The 4,963-nt window shown below is 29.7% G+C and overlaps 1 long non-coding RNA gene across 1 annotated transcript; it reads right to left on the bottom strand.

Annotated features, from left to right (window-relative positions):
- Window positions 1-939: 939 nt before the first annotated feature.
- LOC121131324 (uncharacterized) lies at window positions 940-3,635 on the bottom strand. The gene is made up of 4 exons (XR_005869034.2): window positions 3,411-3,635; window positions 2,637-3,339; window positions 2,084-2,193; window positions 940-2,032 (listed from the first exon to the last, which is right to left on the bottom strand). It is a non-coding gene; the product is annotated as an uncharacterized lncRNA (long non-coding RNA).
- Between the last annotated feature and the right edge of the window lie 1,328 nt (window positions 3,636-4,963).

The raw sequence follows: 4,963 nt of genomic DNA, 5'->3' as shown, positions 1-4,963 counted from the left end.
TAGCAAAAAAATAAAATAAGATCCTGAGGAGGACTAGACGGAGGCTCAGAGACGAAAACTATGAGAAGTAGCTCCTGTTAATGTCATATATGTAGATATTTTATAGATTTTTTCGACATTTATTTTATTTTTTTATTATGGTAAAATATTTTAAATAAATACATTTGAAAAAGGTGTGTAAATCGTTTATTTAAGTTAAAAAGGTATGTATACTTATATAGTTCTAGTTATAGGTTTAAAGAAATTGTATATTTGAATATAATCGTAATTAAATTGATCAGATCGCTGATCGCAAATGCCCCTGATCTTTAATTGCTATATCGTAGAGAATTTCTGATCGCAATTTTTTTCCTGATCACTCACAAGCCTACCTATAGCAGCCCTAAATGGTTCGTCTTCATATATATAAATGATGGTTTAAATAACTATCATAATTACTAAACAAATTATATAATCATGAGATAGGGATTGTATTAAATGACAAGTTCCTCTTTACAAACTCCCTTTAATTACTTTGTAGGTATATATATTACATATAACAATTGCAAAACAGATTAAATAATGGGATCCTACCCCCCTTCTACATTATTTACCACAAATGAATTTAGAAAATAACCTTCAAAGTAACTCAATAAGGTTACAAACTTCTTATAAAAGAAAAGAAAAATATTTATAATAATAGACTTTAACCTCCTTAAGAAAAAATACCTATTTTCGTTTTGTTTTTTTGATTTAAGGATGTTATTCTCCTTTTTTGAGTGAATTAGACAGATAACACAAAAAAATAAAATTGAGGCGATATAGGATAGAGCGTCATCTGTTGGGTTCAAACGAAAAGAGAAATTTTAACTCTATAATATTTGCTTGTATATTAATACAATAAGAGAGATCATTTTTATGACGTAGATAATAAATATGTCAAAACGGGGTGGCCGAAAACAATTTGCACATTTATGTATTTAATGAAAATAAGAGTCAAAAAGGGGTTTGTATACAGAAAAAAGTGTTAGCGTTTACAAAAAGAAAAATGGTTGTTACATGTGCTCTTTTGTCGGTTTTGTTCATTATTTAATAGGTCGTCGTCGGAGGGATAGGTTTTCCCTCTCCCCTATCTTTAAATTGTTTTAAAAATTTATAATAAAATACCTATATATGAATTTAAATATAATTGTAATATTTTCTTTGTATTAATACTGTTTTCAACGTTAAAAGTTTTCCTTTGAATAGCATTAATTCATTTTCTCTCAAACCCAATCATGTATCAGCTGATGTTAACAAGTGTCTTAATTTGGTAGTAGCAAATGTCTCTCTCTCGCCTTCTAATCGCGCTCTTACAACAATCCTATCCCTAGTTAAGAGTAAAAAAAGGACATTTTATAGGATCTGTAGGGGTGTCCACAGGATTATATTGAAGGGGCGGGGAGGGGAATTGGTTTTTGGATTTAAAAAAAAAATCCGAAAGTCAAACTTTTTTTGAAAAAAAAGTTTCAAAAATCCATAGCTATTCACAAAAAATTTCAAAAATTAAATTTTTGGGAAAAAAATTCCAAATATTAAGTTTGTCTAAAAAAACATTCTTATATTAAATTTTTTGAAAAAAAAACAATCAAAAATTTAATTTTAATTATTACATTTTTAATTTTTTTTTCAAAATCTACAGTTATTTCTAAAATATTTCAAAAATTCACAGTTATTCACAAAAATTAAATTTTGGGTATTTTTTTTTTAAATTGTGTGTCAAATATTAAATTTTTTGGAAAAAAAATTACAAAATTAAATGTCAAATATTAAAATTTTAGGAAAATAATTTCAAAATCTATAACTATTAATAAAAGAAATTATTCGAAAAATATGTTAAATATTAATTTTTTTTTCATTCTGAGTAAAGAACATTCTACTAAGGAATCAAATAGTTTGGGTTCTACATCCACTCCAGTTCACCCACTGTGGGCCCCCATGATGAAGGTTCGTTTGGAACTTTAAAAGTAAATGTTTTGATAAATTTGGGATACCCAAACTTTCAGATCTGGATCTGAAAGCAAAATTAGTTGGATACTTGTCTCGAATTATATTATCGTTTTACCCGAAGTTCGGACCTCTAGAAAATAGGCTCCAGATTACAGTTACATTTTTTCTGATTTCCAATGTTATTACTAGTGGTGTGGCGGTAAAAAAAATTACGAAAATCCATAGCTAATCACCAAAAAAATAAAAATTAAGTTAAAAAATTTTATATATATTATTTTTTTGCAAAAAAAAATAACAAATTTTTTCGCTGTTTGAAGTAAATAAAATTTATTTTTATGTAGTTGGTTGTTTTAAAAAATTCGGTTGGCTTTCTTTAAAGTATTTGTCAGCAACTTCAAGAGCACCAGAGAAAACTCTACATTTGAATGACGTCTTGGGCTGAGTCAAAAATTTATTTTTAATTGCTTTAATACTTTGTTTGGGAGCCTTGCAATACCATAGCAATATAGATAAGAGATAAAAAGAGTAATTCTTGCACTGTATAAATATATTCTTAGGCTTGCCGTAGTTAGCATCCTTATTTTTTTTCTAAAAGGAAGTACTCGGCGTTGTATGGGTGGGTATTTTCCTAAAACTAATTCATAAAATTTAAAAGCTATTGTGTATACCAAAGAATTTGACACGACGGCATCAGCTGCAATTTCCGAATCACGATCTGTAACACAGAACACGTTAATGTGCTTTGTAGACGCATCTATCACAGCAAGGAAAGCTGAACTTTTTTAAACACATATACTGATCCATCGCAAAAGCCTTTGATTGTGGGTGAGAATTGTTCATGTTGTAAAAGTGTTTTTCAGAGGCTATGGTATAGGTGCATACTATAATCAGAATTATTATAATATAGAAAGGCAAGCAAGAGGTCAGACAAATAGTGGTGGTTTTCCTAAATCTTCCGAATCCAGTAGGAGTTAAGACATTTCCACATGTCTTCAATAGGTATGATGTTCAAACCTTCAAGCTCCAAAGGATTGTGCATTCTTTGAAAGGATATTATCCTCACTATGAATTCGTGTAATAGTGTATTGAAATCCTTAGTAAAGCTCTTCTAAAAGAGATTGCAATGTGAAAGGCAAAGAGTCCATTCATTTATGCTTCAAAAAACTTTAATGGGAATCGTGAGGAATTTTCTTCAGAACTTTGTTAATTCGATTTAAAAAGATGTATGTGAAAAATTTGTACAAACCATTCACAAAAATATTAACTTTTGGGGAATTTTTTTAACACTTTTCTTCATGGAATGAAGCTATCAGAGTGATGAAAGAGCACCCAAAAATATCCGTCCCAACTCCTATGAAGTTGTTTTTTTACCTAAAAAGAACAAAATACAAGTAATATAGTTTGAAATCAAATCAAAAATGGCTTATGAATTAAAGATTTACTGTCTTAACATTGGAGAAAGAAAATGATTGGAGAGGAACATGTTTTTTTTTTAAAGATCCTACTCCAAGAGGACCCATAGATCGCAGTGTTTGAATGTCATACCACTCAATATGTTTTGTAAATTCATTCCTCCAAATAGGCTTACAGAGTTGAGAAGAAATCCAATAAGAGCCTCAGTTGCTCCTTCCAGACTTATTTAATTTGATTTTGAACACCGCTCTGTTGGGGAGTGAGTGATGACGTTTGATAATGACGTAATTTATTTCACAATATTGACTATATGAAAATGTGACTGAAATGAAGTTTGCCCTAGTGAATGATGCTAAGATGACCCTCACTGAAATATTTTTTGCTTAAATGAATGCACGCCAAATGTTGGGTACACAATTTTTCGGATCTGGATCCGAAAGCAAAATTAATCGGATACTTGTCTCGAATTTTATGAGGATTTTACAAAAAAGTTCGGACCTTAATAAAGTGGTAAAAAGAAAATGGGTTACATTTTTAATGATCCCCAATGTATTTCTAGTGTTGTAGTGGTCATTATTTATTCAGTCTAGTCCATTCCAGTCTTAAGACCGGTTCTATTAGTCCTTGGGAGCCTTCTTTAAGACCGTTGGTCTTTAAGACATGCAGTACTAGAAATAAAGTTGAGTGACATCATGAAGGATCGAATACAGAATTAGAACTAGCTCCTATTAAGCTCTTAACAATTCAAAAAAATAATTAAATACTAGTTCAAAAGTTCCTTAATGATTATGACCTTCTTTCTATTTCTTTTGTGAGGAAACGTTTGATGATAGAATAAAGGTAATGAAGTGTTTATGAAGATGTCCCTCCAAGCACTAATCAAGATTAAATAGAGATGCTATCTGCAATATAGACATATCCAGTGACAACATCCGGTATATTTTTTAGCTGGTCCATTTTTTTGGAATTGGTAGTCTGAAAAATTAATTTTCTTTTCCTTCAGTTTTCTATTGTTATTCTCTATCAGTTTATTATTTAGGATTTGTTGCAGTTATAATTGTATTCCTTGTTGGACTCAGAGTAGAATTGGGGATCATATCAATGAATACTTAAACATCAGGTCCTTAATATATTATTAATCATTTATATTTTTTAACTATAATTAAGTATGTTACACTAAGCATTTTAAGATCCGAACCTTTTCGTATAAAACAACTTTTTCTTATAATGTCCCTACATACTTCAGATCAAGGTTTAATAGTCATTGATTAGTCATATAGGTAAATAATGACGTAATAAATTTATCAATTCTCCTTGATAGTCTTTATGATCCTAGCTACTTCTGCTCTAAGTATCTTGGTTCTGATGAGACAAAAGGCTGGAAAATATAAGTATATTAGAGGTTCAAATAAGAGTTCCCATAACGAGGAAGATTCAACATTACATATCTGTGGTGCATCCAATCATTGTTTTTCATTTTTCCTACTCATCTTTATCAAAAGATGGAATAATTGACTTTAGGAACCATACGTAGGTTTATATAGGTAATACATACACAATGTTTTAGCATATTGCAGAAATA

Source organism: Lepeophtheirus salmonis, chromosome 1 (assembly GCF_016086655.4).
Source record: "Lepeophtheirus salmonis chromosome 1, UVic_Lsal_1.4, whole genome shotgun sequence".
Lineage (NCBI taxonomy): Eukaryota > Metazoa > Arthropoda > Copepoda > Siphonostomatoida > Caligidae > Lepeophtheirus > Lepeophtheirus salmonis.
The sequence above is the reverse complement of the archived record's forward strand: the minus strand, read 5'-3'. Positions and strand labels throughout refer to the sequence as shown.